Source organism: Panthera onca, chromosome C1 (assembly GCF_046562875.1).
Source record: "Panthera onca isolate mPanOnc1 chromosome C1, mPanOnc1 haplotype 2, whole genome shotgun sequence".
In the NCBI taxonomy this organism is placed as follows: domain Eukaryota; kingdom Metazoa; phylum Chordata; class Mammalia; order Carnivora; family Felidae; genus Panthera; species Panthera onca.
The window spans coordinates 133,136,684-133,152,071 of NC_138346.1; the positions used below are offsets into that span (position 1 = coordinate 133,136,684).

The following is a 15,388-nucleotide window of genomic DNA, read 5'->3' on the forward strand; positions in this document are numbered from 1 at the left end:
TACTTCCAACTCTTATTAACTTGTGTGGAAAAAATATTTTTTCTTTGTGGCTTTTCTATTCTCACACTATGGAATAGGATTTGTGTATAGTTCCAAATCCCTGGTAGCTCACTGTTCAAAGAAAGAAATCTTTGATTAGATTTTTAAGGTCAGAGACCACCATATTTCTAAGAAGTTTGTGCCATGCACAAAATCTGTTGGTACTATTTCCTCTATAGATTATTCCAAATTCCACTTGATTGGCATTTCTATTCAGGTTCTTATTGTTTATTATTTCCTCTGGAAATCTCATAGTTTTATTAGAGATGAATGGAATTATAGTTTTGCTCTTTTTATTTTCTGTTTTCACCAAAGAGGGTGGTTGGAGTAGAAATACCTTTGTAATCTCCCAACATAAGAAAATGGAACATTGTTTTAAAGGCTTTCTACTGCTATAACTAAAATTTCTGTGATTTAAAGAAGTTTTGAAAAACAAGATTTTGCTTCAAACTCATGTATTTGATTTTTTTGTAAATAAGCTTTTAAAAATTTGGAATTAACAAAGGCCCTATGTTAACTTCAAAAATATGCAAAAAGCTTTTGAAAAGCAAATGTTTATATTTTTAAATAATTTTTGGATGCTATCTGTAAATAATTTATAGACAAATATAAGAGTGAATAAAGGACAAATAGGACTAAACTTTAGATTCACTTTTAACTATTTTAAATCAGTATCTACAGTGTGAAATTTTATATGCAGCAATAAGGAATTTATTTCATTTCAAAGATATAGTGAAAAATAACTGTATTTTACTATAAGCTCTTTTTTTACTATATATATATATAAGGTCTTTTTTACTGTATATTGAATTAACATATATATATGTTATAACATATATATATAACATATATATATATAAATAACTGTATTTCACTATAAGGTCTTTTTTTACTATATATGTATATAAGGTCTTTTTTACTGTGTATTGAATTAACCTTTATATATATATATATGAAAAATAACTATTTTACTATAAAGTCTTTTTTTACTATGTATATATAAGGTCTTTATTACTGTATATTGAACTAACCTTTATATATATACATATATATATAATCAACTATATATTGAATTGTTAATATTAACAATTGAAGGTTAATTCAATATATAGTTGATTATATATATATATATATGTATATATATAAAGGTTAGTTCAATATACAGTAATAAAGACTTACATATACATAGTAAAAAAAGACCTTATAGTAGAATAGTTATTTTTCATGTATGTATATAAAGGTTAATTACATATACATATACATATACATATACATATACATATACATATACATATATATGAAGGTTAATTCAACATATAGTATGTGTGTGTGTGTGTGTGTGTGTGTATGTGTGTATATATATATATATATATATATATATATATATATATATATATATTTGGGTTAACCAGGGAATAAGATGCAAAATTCTCTGATCTTCAGGTAAATGCTGGCCAGATTTCAGTAAATGACAGGCTCTTCAGAGCAAAGGCCACAAGTTCTTTATGTTTTTACCTTTCATACCTAGCATTTTATCTTGCTGGTAGTAGTCACTCTTCCAATATGTGTGCCTGGTACTGCTGTCAAAATGTGCTAGATATAGTTAAACAATATCTTTTTATTATCATTTTTCTAATAATTAGTATATTTTAATTATAATATTGGTACTTTTTCATATGTACCATCTCATTAATCTCTATGGACTCCAAATGTTATTTTCAATGAGTTAAAAGAAAACGATTTTTTCTTGGAAGGGGAATAGAAAATCTTCAGCAAAATAACACTTGTCAAAAAGGAGAGAAAGAGAAAAGGAAATATCCCAAATTAAATTACAGAGAGGACTGGCATTGATAGATTACAAGTGCTTAAGATAGAATAGTGCAGAATTCCTAAAGTAACACCCAATTCTTATAAAATGTACCACTTGGAAACAAAGGTTCTATTTTACATCTCATTGCATCTGAAAAAGCAATCTTTTAGCACAGTCCCAACATCCTTTTTCAATTTCAATATGACATTTTATTCTGAGGTTAATAGGTATTAATAATACGTACAACCACAGAATATCAGCTACAGCTGACGCTAAATATAGAGAAGGTAATTCTGTGGCTTCTCTTCCATTATGACACTATCACAGGGCCAAAATCTGACCAGATGTAAGATGTTTATACTTTAACTTATTCAGTCCACAACTGCACCATAGAGCATCTGAGAAAGCCCCTCAGGGACAGTATTTTACTGTCACATCTTTCCTGACTTAGTTTCCTCTCTCACAGAATTTCATAGGAACAAAAGTTTGGAAACTATTGGTGTATCATTGCAAAAGACTTAAATAAGATAAATTATTAAGTGTTAATAATTATCACAGTACTGAGTTAAAGTATATTTCAAAATATAAGGATTTATGCATTTAAATATTGTAACAACAGTACTGCTAACCTATAAATACATTAAAGTAAATAAGTGAAGCAAGAAGTCAATTCCCAGAATTATTTATATGTATGTGTTCAAGGGTAGGGGCTTGAAGCAGAGTTAGATGCTTAAGTGAGTCCAAAATAACCATCCCAGATAGTCAAAAAAGGAACCAAAGAATAAGTCTGATGATTTAAATAATTCTAATAGCTCTCTAATTTCTAACAGAGAATGATGGATCCACTGAGACTTCTGAAGTGTTCCTGCTTGCCTAAAGATATACCCCATTCAATTTTAGTGTTAAGCTTCTATAGTGTTAACCTGCATTGATCTAATCGTTTGTTGTTCTGAGGATAAGATGAGATAATGAAGCTGTATCTTAGAAGTTAGTTTATAAGTTTAATGCCTATAAGAATTCATGAACCCAATGTATCCAATCTTAAATGTTTTATTTTTTTGTGGTGGGATTCTCAACATGATCAGAAGCTGTAATAATTTAGAATTCCACCAATGAAGGACTGCAAGGGACAAGTCTCCTCTCCCTCCCAAGAAATCAAGAAACCTTGAGGCAAGTAGTCATAGAAAGAAAGGCAAAACCTGATCGAAGGTTTAAGGGATCAGAGTAATTCTGAGTACCATAATATTGCCTCCATCTTTCAAATTTTTTTTCACAAGTTCCCATAGATTAAACTATGCATATAAATTGATAATCATTGTGATATATCTGAATTAAAAGGCAACACTGATTTGAGACTCAAGCAACATATCATTGTTGGAGGAAAGGAATTCAAAACAAGGCTTTGGCATATCAAGAGCTTCCATTCATGTAAGTACATAAGCTCTATTAGTGGTCTTGGCATAGAAGTATGGCTTCAATACATCATGGCCTTTTTACAAAGAGGCTTAGCATCAGCAAGGAAGGGGTTGGCAATCTATATTGGTCAAAAGACAATTTAACATTGTAGCTTAACAGGTACTGATGAAGCCATAAATACAAAGGAGAAAAATGGCAGGTGTCACATGGTTTACAAGAATACATTCATCCATGAGATATGGCATTTGTTCTTCCAGACAGAGAATTTAGTATACTTTGAAGGAAAGTCTTCCTTCCTTTGAAGGAAACGAATGGCACAGTAATAGGTATAGTCAGAGTCTTAAGACATACGATGAAATATATAAAACTTGGGACACATTTTCACTGAGATTTGGGGGTTAATATGAATGCTTAAATGAGAAAACAGAAATGCTGGTTAAATAGCAACTTAATTCAGCAACTCTGCTCTTTCAGGAAAAATAACAAATGAATTATGCATCTAGGATATAGTGAAAAATTAAGATTATAAGAAAGTAGAGGATCCTTGAAAGATGTGGGGACATGTGTGTGCAAGCAAGGTGATATAAGTGAGTCCAGAAATGGGGCATTTTGGAGAAAGACTGCAGAAGAAAAACCCGCAACTGGTGTTAGTATGAATGGTATAGATTTCAAGTGACAAACACAATCAAAATGACTCAAGCACAATGAAAATGTGTTAGTTTTGTAACTGGGAAGTACACATACACAGATGACTTCAGACTGGAATTAGGAGCTCAAACATTATCTCTGTCCATCTCTTGGCTCCGCCTTCCTATGTCTTGGCTATATTCTCAGGCAGGCTTTTCTCATGCAGTAGCAAAGCTGTTCAAACACAGTGTCAAGCTTACATTCTACCAGGTCTGCAAACTCAGAGAAAAAAGTAAGCACTTTTTTCCTAATAGTTTAAGCCAAAGACCCAAGGATGAGTCTTAATTGATTTGGCTTCATTTGTAAGCCTTATCAGAACCCAAACATTGTGACAGGGGAATGGAATGTGATAACAATCAGCATAGATCACATTCTTACCCCTGGAGATGAGATATGAGGTCAGCTGTGCCTTCACAGAATGGGTGAAACATGGCCTCCAGGTGGTTTCTTAATAGGAAGGTGATGTACAGTTACCAAAAAAGGAGGAAAAGATGCTTGACAGCTATATACAATAAATATTCATCACATGCACATGTGGAAGATTTCTAGGTCAGGTGACCCCAGATTGTACTATCACTAAGAGTTATTACTAACTAAAATAATTAATTATAAAAGGAAATTATAAAATCTTAGAATTGCTGTAAAGTATGCATGTGTATGTAATGTCTAATATGTTGCTGATTCAGAATATCATATTTGTCCTGAAGTGTCCATGATAAAATTCAAGTTTAGTTTTTTTATTTTATTTGTCTTTGATATTTTTCATTTGGATTGTTATTCCAAACTCTTTAGCTGTTAATGTTAAAGAAATAAACACCCATGTCTTTTGCCATATGACTTTGCAATTCCTATTATAATATAGAGTACATTTTCCCACTCAGCCAATTGATATTGGGCTTGTCCATGTGTCTTGTTTTGACCAGTGGAATGCTTGCATATTGAGGCAAGCAAAGGTTTTAGATGACCTTTCAAAGACTTGTTCCCTTGTATTTCTGCCTTGCACCATGAAAAGAACATACCTTGAGTAGCCACTGATTGAAGAAAATGGATCAGATGTGACTTCACCCCCACAGCCAGGAGTCAAGCTCAGGTAAACCACAGCACGAAGGAGAGGATCCCCCAAATAACCTGCAGACTTGGGAACAAAAACCATAATCATTTGTTACTTTAAATTACTGAGATTTTGAAATTGTTGATTATGTGGCATTATTATAGCAGAAAACTAAATATTAAAGTATTTACACTACTTGTGGGTTATATTCCACTTATTTTCAATATTGTATATTTTATAAAAATGGTGCTATTAAAAAATGGTGCTGTTAAAAATAGTAAGAAAATGTTGACATGTAACAGTGGAAAATGAAATAGTAGGCAGTTACTGACAGTTAGTGGTTGGAAGACTTACCGAGAGCCTACTTACATATCTTCCCCATTATGATGTCAATAACTCACACCTCTGAGTTAAGACACCATACATATCTCCATATTTTTAAATAATTATTTAAATTCTTTTCATTAAAAAATTAATTCAGTTAATAAAAACTATATTAAGCCATTAACATCTACTAAATCTTTGGGGCAGTGAAAAGAGATAAATTCAATTTTCTTTGAAAACTCATTTCCTTTTCTCTTTTGGTTGCATACCAAGAAACTGACACCACAGGTCTCACTGACCTCAATGGGAGAAGAGTAGTATTAGAAGCTGGACTAGAAGCCATCTTTTCTTTTCTTTTTTAATGTTTTATTTATTTTTTGAGTGAGAGACGGACAAACAGAGAGAGACAGATCCCGAGTGGGGGAGGGGCAGAGAGAGAAACACAGAATCTGAAGTAGAGTCCAGACTCTGAGTTGTCAGCACAGAGCCCGATGCGGGGTTCGAACTCATGAACTGCGAGATCATGACCTGAGACCAAGTCGGATACTTAACTGACTGAGCCACTCAGGCGCCCCTAGAAGCCATCTTTTCCAACAAAGTCACTTCCTATTCCCTCTCCATATTTATATGACATTGTGGGAGTGGGGGCCGCTCCCTTTTTACTGCAGTACTTTCTGTGGCCACCCAGTCCAGATGTGCTAGTCAAAGCATAACTGCCTGTGGAATAATGAAATGTCTACAATATGTGTTTATAACATTCCTCAGTAAGCCTTTTTTTTTTATATATTTACTGTAGTGAAATTAGAATCTCCTTTGAATGACAAACATGTTATTTTTTAAGATTAGTTAACAACAGCAACAAAAAGTTTTAATGGAAGAATTGTGGACCCTAAAATTGTAAAATTACAGAATGCTCTTCTTAATGCATAATGGTAGGAGGAAAAGAAGACCAAAAATAATCATTAGGCAGGCAAAGGAATTCCAAAGCAAGCTAACCACTATAGAAAGTTCTGAAATTCTATTAAAATGTCACTAGCGAAGAATAATGAAAATATATAGATAGAAACTGTAATTAAGAAGCTATGTTTTCATATTCTTTTCCTTTTTATCTTTTTTCCTATAAACTTGTTGATTTTAATACAAAATACTTATTCCCCTTCTAAAATACCAAAAAGCATGCAGATGGTTTTTCTCTACTTGTTTCTTTTCCTGAGGAATAGCTACATTTACAGAACACTTTGGTTTCACATTTACAGAACACTACCACTTCACTCACTAGAGAAAGTGGATAACATCTTCTTGATGTTTGGAAAGAAATATTGGACATACTCCTCTCTCCCTTGTGAATGATTTATATGCTGATAAAATATTCTGTTTGTTTGTTTATTTGTTTGTTTGTTTTTGTTTTCCTAGAGAGGCTTTGCTCCTCTCTAGGGGAGAGCCCTGCCCCATTTCAGGCTGTTGAGTGGGAATGCCTATCTAATTCTTCAGTTCACCATTAGAAATGCCACTTGCCCGTTGATACAAATTGTGTTCTCCTGTATCAGCTTTTTACTAGAGGTGATGTTTTGGTTTTTATCTTCCTTATTCTTGTTTGCTTTTTCAATTAGTTTGACTCCAAGACCCAGAAAAATGTACTACACATTGGGAAGCATCTAAGCCTGCATACAGTACCTCTAAAATATGTCCATATAGTATATCCAAAATTAAATCTCTATAAAATAAAACTGTATTTTGCTGAGTGGAGTTAAGATGGTGGAGAAGTAGGGGAACCGGAATTCCCCTTGTCCCCACAGCTGTATTGAGGTCAGAATGCTTGGAATACCCAGGCATAGAGGCTGCATAGTGACAAAAAAATTTCCACAGGTGGAAAGAGACAACTTGGCAGGACAAGTTGCATGTTTGTGAATTGGGAGAGATAGAAAGAGCAGCATAGTCATGGAGTGGGGGAACGCTGTTGGTGGAGAAATAAAAGGAAGAGAAGGGAGGCTGTAGAAGTGTGGTATTGTATTTGCGTAAGAGAAAAACCTCTCTGGACCACAGACTGGGGAATGAAAAATACAAAGATACCAAGAAAGCCAGTTTCTACTTTGCAAACAGCCTTAGGAGCTACAGATTAGAGTTATCAGAGTTGGGTGACTTTCTTCACACTGGAGCCGACCATGTGCGAGTGCCTGCAGAGGAGAGGAGTCAGCCCAGGGACCTCTTCACCAAATGCCACCCCTCCATGCTGGTAACTGCTTATCTACTGGAGTGAGATGGACGCTGATGGAATCATACGGCCTCTTCTCCAGACGAGCACAGCCTCCGGTTCCAGGCGCCAACAGACAACTGTCCGGTTATTTTGTATGTTAGTCTGTTGTTGTTGTTGTTTTCTCTTTTCTTTTCTTTCCATCTCTTCTCTCTTCCCTTTTTTTTCCTACCCGCCCCCTCCTTTTTTTTTTCTTTCATTTGGAATCAAGCTCATAGTTTATGATTTGATTTTTGGTCAATTCCTATTATTATATATACTTTTTGTTCCCTTTCTCTGTTCTGGTTGTTTGTTTAATCATTTTTATTCTATTCTTTTTACACATTTTCTGTATCTCCTTCTTCTTTATTTTCCTCTCTCTCTCTATCTCTCTGGATTAAGACTTATAGTTTCCCTGATTCCCTGTCTTGTTTTTGTTTTTTCTTTCCCCCCTGCTCCTTTCATTTTTCTCTTTGTACCAGATAAGTCTTTCCCTCCAACATACACTTTTTTCCCTTTTTTCCAGGGTTACTGCAATGAAAAAATCAAAGCACACCTGGTGAAAGGTCCAAACAATCCCCCACTGTGAGCAGTGGGATAGAATAGCCAAAGACACAACAGAGTGCATGCAACACACTCCAAAAACACTTCTTGAAGTGCTAGGCCCTGGAGAGAGGATGACCCCTTTTTAATATAGTGGTACTCACAGGTGTGGGACATATAGCAAGCTATTAAAACACATAAAAGACAGAAATTGGAACACAGGGAGATTTGGGGAGAATGGAGTATCTCTAGATAGAAAGGAAGCTCCGCATTCCTTCCCTATACCACATCTTATGCATCTCTTCTATCTGGATGTCCTTATCATATCCTTTAATGAACTGGTGAACAGAAATAGTCTTGGAATATGAAAAAGAACACAACACTGAGAAACTTTTAGCATGACAAAAAGCGGTCATTGGACCATCAAGAACCCAAGTATTTTACCCATTTGAACCACTTTTGCTTTTGGAGCAACAGGACACTGAGGTAACTAAGACACAGTCTATCATAAATACAGTTGTGTCTGATTCCTCCTAAGCCATCCATAGCAATGTCAGAGTAAAGAACCTCCTTTTGGAGGCCAAGATGGCGGCACAGCATGGAAACTTTTTTTGTGTCTCTCAACCCTGAAACACAGCCAGATCAACAATGAACCATCTGGCACACCTAGAAAACTGATCTGAGGATTAACACAGCAATCTGTACAACCTGAACCACAGAACTTGGCAGGTACACAGCACGGAGAGGTGAACCAGCAGGGAGAGAAGCCACAGAGGGCAGGGAGCTGGTTTTGCTTGTGGAGAGAGGTTGGAGACAGGGGAGGGGAGAGTATGGGAAAAGCACCCCCCCCCAAAAGCATCTGGAGAGAAAGTGGAAAAGTGGAAACAGCCACAGGGACTCAACAAAAAAGGGATAAAGGAGAAAGGAGAGGGTTTAAATTTCATTAAGACTATAAACAGGAAGCACAGAGTCTGAAACTCCACAGGTTGATACCTGGCAGTGCTCTGGTGGGAAGGGCAAATCCCTAGGAGCAGAGAGCAAGCTCCAAGGGGTCCATGGGCCAGTGGGGAGTGGCACTTCCCCTGCAGGGAGGACATTTTGTAGAGGCTGTGAGGCCACCCCACAGGCAAAGGTTCCAGCAGACACCAGAGAACAATCACATTCACTGGTGTTGGAATAAGGAGGTTAATGAAGAAGCCTGGCACTAGATGGTGTTGTGATTTTCCATAACCCCTGAAATGCTGCTGTTACAAAATCACACGAACTTTTTCTGGGGTGGGCTGGCACCCAGTCGCATCTCTGGGTACCAGCAGCAGCGTAGTCTCACCAACGTTCCTGGGGGCAGGCTGGCACCTGGTCATTGCTCAGTTAGACCCTCCCCCAGAGGATCTGAGCAGCAGTTCCTCAGAAGTGAGGGGTTGAAGGAAGGGGCCAACATGGAGGAGAAGTAGGGGGATCCAAAGTTCCCATGTCTCTCAAACAAAGCCATGTTGACACCAAAGAATTTTGAAACCCAAGAGTCTGGGAGGAAAAGAGGCAGATTCTTTCCAGGGACCCACCTGGACAACCTAATGGGCTACAGGTGGGGAACCTTCAGGGAACGACAGCAGGCCCACAATAGAGGCAGGACCTGCCTACAACAAACCACGTCCCTCCGCACCTGGTAACTGTGTATCTATGAGAGTGGGATTGACACCGATGAACCAGACAGCCCCTCCTCCAGAACAGCATGGTTGCATTGTCTGGTTTAATTCTCAGACAATTCTTATTATATAGATATATTCTTCCTTCCTTTTCTTCTTATCTCTTCCCTCCTCTAGTCTGGTTTCTCTGGTTGTTGTTTGTTTAAGCAGACATATTTAATTTATTCTCTTGATACATTCTACATCTCCATATTTATTTTCCTTTCTCTCTCTCTGGATTAAACCATATAGTTTCTCTACCTGGTCAATTTTTATTTGTTCTTTTTCCTGTCCCTGTCATTTCTCTCTTTGTATGGGATAAAGCCTCTTCCATCAGCACCACTTCCACCCTGTTTGTACTTGTAGCTGGTGTTTCTGGTTTTTTGTTTTGGGGTTTTTTTTTGAGTGTTTGCATGTGTGTTTGTTTGGTTTTATTTTTTGTTTGTTTTTTTTTTGTTTTTGGTTTTTTTTGTTTGCCTGTTTTCCTTTCTAGGGCTACTTCAACGAACAAATCAAAGCACACCTGGTGGAGGGTCTAAAACATCACTACAAGTAGAGAGATGAAGTAACCCAAGTCACAACAATAGAGAGCAAATAACTCACTCCAAAAAACACCTCCTGAAGGGCCAGGCCCTGAACAGTGCATGACTCCTCTTTAATATAGTAGTGCTCGCAGGTGCAGGACACATAACAAGGTTTTAAAATGAATAAGGAACAGAAAACTAGCCAAAGTGATGAAACAGAAGATTTCTCCTCAAAAGAAAGTCCAGGAAGAAATGACAGCCAAATAATTGATCAAAACAGATATAAACAATGTAACTGTTGAACAGGAATTTAGAATAATAGTCTTAAGATTAATTGCTGGGCTTGAAAAAAGCATGGAAGACAGCAGAGAATCTATTGCCGCAGAGATCAAGTAACTAAAATAATAGTCATGATTAATTAAAAATGCTATAAATGAGATACAAAATAAATTAGAGGTGGTGACAGAGAGGATTGAAGAGGCAGAGGGGAGAATAGGTGAAATAGAAGATAAAATAATGGAAAAAGATGAAGCTGAGAAAAAGATAAAAATATTCTGGATCATGAGAGGAGAATTAGAGAACTAAGTGATTCAATGAAATGGAACAATATCTGTATCATAGGAGTTCCAGAAGAAGAAGAAAAAGAAGAGAGAGAGAAAGGGGCTGAAGGTGTACTTGAACAAATCATAGCTGAGAACTTCCCCAATCTGGGGAAGGAAACAGACATTGAAATTCAGGAGGCACAGACAACTCCCTTCAGATGTAACTTGAATCAATTTCTGCATGACATATGATAGTGAAACTGGCAAAATACAAAGATAAAGAGAGAATTCTGAAAGCAGCTAGGGATAAACAGGTCTTAACCTACAAGGGTAGATACATAAGGGTAGCAGCAGACATATCTACTGAAACTTGGCAGACCAGAAAGGAGTGGCAGGAAATTTTCAATGTGATAAAAAGGAAAAATATGCAGCCAAGAATCCTTTATCCAGCAAGCTTGTCATTCAGAATGGAAGGAGAGATTAAGGTTTTCCCAAACAAACAAAAACTGAAGGAATTCATCACCACTAAACCAGGCCTACAAAAGATCCTAAGGGGGACTCTGTGAGTGAAATGTTGCAAGGACCACAAAGTACCAGAGACATCACTACAAGCATGAAAGCTACAGATAACATAATGACTCTAAACTCATATCTTTAAATAATAACACTGAATGTAAATAGACTAAATGCTCCAATCAAAAGACATAGGGTATCAGAATGGATTAAAAAAGAAAAAAAAACAAGACCCATCTACTTGCTGTCTACAAGAGAACCGTTTTAGACCTGAGGACACCTTCAAATTGAAAGTGAGGGATGGAGAACTATTTATCATGCTGGAAGTCAAAAGAAAGCTGGAGTAGCCATACTTATATCAGACAAACTAGACTTTAAATTAAAGGCTGTAACAAGAGATGAAGAAGGGCATTATATAATAATTACAGGGTCTATCCATCGGGAAGAGCTAACAATTATAAATGTCTAAGCACCAAATTCGGTAGCACCCAAATATATGACAATTAATCACAAACATAAGCAATCTTATTGGTAAGACTGTCGTAATTACAGGGGACTTTAATACTCCATTTATAGCAATCAACAGATCATATAGACAGAAAATCAATAAAGAAACAATGGCCCTGATTGATACACTGGACCAGATGGACTTGACAGATCTATTTAGAACTTTTCATCCTAAAGCAGCAGAATACACATTCTTCTCGAGTGCACATGAACATTCTCCAAGATAGATCACATACTGGGTCACAAAACAGACCTTAATAAATATAAAAGAATTGACATCATATCACACACACTTTAAGATCACAATGCTATGAAACTTGAAATCAACCACAGGAAAAAGTCAGAAAACCTCCAAAAGCATGGAGGTTAAAGAACTTTCTACTAAAGAATGAATGGGTCAACCAGGCAATCAGAGAAGAAGTTTAAAAATATATGGAAACAAATGAAACTGAAAGTACAACAATCCAAACCCTTTGGGATGCAGCAAAGGCAGTCCTAAGAGTAAAATACATTACAATCCAAGCCTATCTCAAGAAACAAGAAAAGTCCCCAATACAAAATCTAACAGCACACCTAAAGGAATTAGAAGCAGAACGGCAAAGACACCCCAAACCCAGTAGAAGAAGAGAAATAATAAAGATCAGAGCAAAAATAAACAATATAGAATCCAAAAACAAAAAACAAAAACAAAAACAAAAAACAAAAAACAGTAGAACAGATCAATGAAATCAAGAGTTGGTTGTTTGAAAAAAATAAACATAATTGATAAACCTGTAGCCAGGCTTCTCAAAAAGAAAAGAGAGGACCCAAGTAGATAAAATCATGAATGAAAATGGATTTATTACAACCAATCCCTCAGAAATACAAGCAATTATCAGGGAATACTATGAAAAATTATATGCCAACAAACTGGACAACCTGAAAGAAATGGACAAATTCCTAAACACCCACACACTACCAAACTCAAATGGGAAGAAATAGAAAATTTGAACAGATCCATAACTAGTGAAGAAATTGAATCAGTTATCAAAAATCTCCCAACAAATAAGAGTCCTGGACCAGATGGCTTCCTTGGGTAATTCTACCAGATTTTTAAAGGGTTAACTCTTTAATACTTATACTTTTCAAGCTGTTCCAAAAAATAGAAATGGAAGGAAAACTTCCAGACTCATTCTATGAAGCCAGCATTACCTTGATTCCCAAACCAGACAGAGACCACACAAAAAAGAAGAATTACAGGCCAATGCCCTGATGAACATGGATGCAAAAATTCTCAACAAGATACTAGAAAATCGAATTCAACAGCACATAAAAAGAATTATTCACCACGATCAAGTGGGATTCATTCCTGGACTATAGGGCTGGTTCAATATTCACAAATCAATCAATGTGATACATCACATTAATAAAAGAAAGGATAAGAAACATATAATCCTGTCAATAGATGCAGAAAAAGTATTTGGCAAAATAAAGCATCCTTTATTAATAAAAACCCTCAAGAAAGTTGGGATAGAAGGAACATACCTTAACATCATAACAGCCATACATGAAAGTCCCACAGCTAATATCATCCTCAATAGAGAAAAACAGAGCTTTCCCACTGAGATCAGGAGAGCTTTCCACCTGAGAGGAATTGCCACTCTCACCACTTTGTTTAAGATAGTGTTGGAAATCCTAGCTTCAGCAATAAGACAACAAAACGAAATAAAAGGCATCCAAATTGGCAAAAAAGAAGTCAAAATTTCACTTTTTGCAGATGACATGATACTCTACATGGAAAACATGAAAGACTCCTCAACCCAAAAACTTCTAGATCTGATACAGGAATTCAGCAAAGTCGCAGGATATAAAATCAATATATAGAAACCAGTTGCATTTTTAGACACCAATAATGAAACAACACAAAGAGATATCAAGGAATTGATTCAATTTACAATTGCACCAAGAACCGTAAAATACTAGGAATAAACCTAATCAAAGATGTAAAAGACCGTATGCAGAAAACTATAGAAAGCTTATGAAAGAAACTAAAGAAGACACAAAGAAATGGAAAAACATTCCATGCTCATGGATTAGAACAACAAACATTATTAAAATGTCAATACTACCCAAAGCAATTTACACATTCAATGCAATCCCAATCAAAATAGCACCAGCATTCTTCACAGAACTAGAACGCACAATCCTAAATTGTGTATGGAACCACAATAGCGCCCAAATAGCCAAAGTAATGTTGAAAAAGAAAACCAAAGCTGAAGGCATAAAAATCCTGGACTTTAGACTGTATTACAAATCTGTAAGCATGAAGACAGTATGATATTGGCACAAAAGCAGACACATACATCAATCAAATAGAATAAAGAACCCAGAATTGGACCCACAAACATATGGCCAACCAATCTTTGACAAAGCAGGAAAGAATATGCAATGGGAAAAAGACAGTAACTTTAGCAAATTGTTGTGGGAAAACTGGACAGCAATAAGCAGAAGAATGAAACTAGACCACTTTCTTACACCATTCACAAAAATAAATTCAAAATGGATGAAAGATCTAAATGTGAGACAGGAAACCATCAAAACCCTAGAGGAGAAAGCAGGAAAAGACCTCTCTGACCTCAGCCATAGCAATTTCTTACTTGACACGTCTCCAAAGGCAAGGGAAATAAAAACAAAAATGAACTATTGGGAGCTCATCAAGATAAAAAGCTTCTGCACAGGAAAGGAAACAATCAACAAAACTAAAAGGCAACCAACAGAATGGGAGAAGATATTTGCAAATGACATGTCAGATAGAGTTAATGTCAAAAATCTGTAAAGAACTTACCAAATAAACTCAACACCCAAAAACAAATTCAGTGAAGAAATGGGCAGAGGACATGAATAGACACTTTTCCAAAGAAGACATCAAGATGGCAAACAGACATGTAAAAAGATGCTCAACATCACCCATCATCAGGGAAATACAAATCAAAACCATACTGAGATACTACCTCACACCTGTCAAGTGGAACAACTTAGGAAATGACAGATGTTGGCGAGGATGTGGAGAAAGGGGAACACTTTTGCACTGTTGGTGGGAATGCAAACTGGTGCAGCAGCTCTGGAAAACAGTGAGGAGGTTACTCAAAAAAGAATTATGCTATGACCCAGCAATAACACTAGTAGGAATTTATCCAAAGGATACAGGAGTGCTTGTTTGTAGAGGCACATGTACCCCAGTGTTTATATCAGTGCTATCAACGAAAGCTAAATTATGGAAACAGCCTAAATGTCCATCAACTGATGAATGGATAAAGAAGTGGTATATGTATACACAGTGGAATACTACTCAGCAATGAAAAAGAATGAAATCTTGCCATTTGCAACAACGTGAATGGAACTGGAGGGTATTTTGCTAAGTGAAATAGGTCAGTCAGAGAAAGACATACCATGTGTTTTCACTCACATGTGGAATTTGAGAAACTTAACAGAAGACCATAAGGGAAAAGAAGGAAAAATAAGTTACAGAGAGAGAGGCAAA

General features: G+C 36.1%; 1 protein-coding gene across 3 annotated transcripts in view; it reads right to left on the minus strand.

The window, feature by feature from the left end:
• LOC132673369 (alpha-amylase 2B) overlaps positions 1-15,388 on the minus strand; it is a 99,232-nt gene that overhangs the window by 61,372 nt on the left and 22,472 nt on the right. Inside the window, exons 11-12 of one of the 3 annotated variants that reach the window (XR_009608027.3) lie at positions 4,972-5,087; positions 4,331-4,399 (exon numbers count right to left, since the gene is read on the minus strand). The gene's annotated coding sequence lies outside the window, so the exon portion shown is untranslated. Of the gene's footprint in view, positions 1-4,330; positions 4,400-4,971; positions 5,088-15,388 lie in introns of those variants that run through there. The other 2 variants (XR_013557461.2, XR_009608026.3) reach the window with 2 other exon arrangements.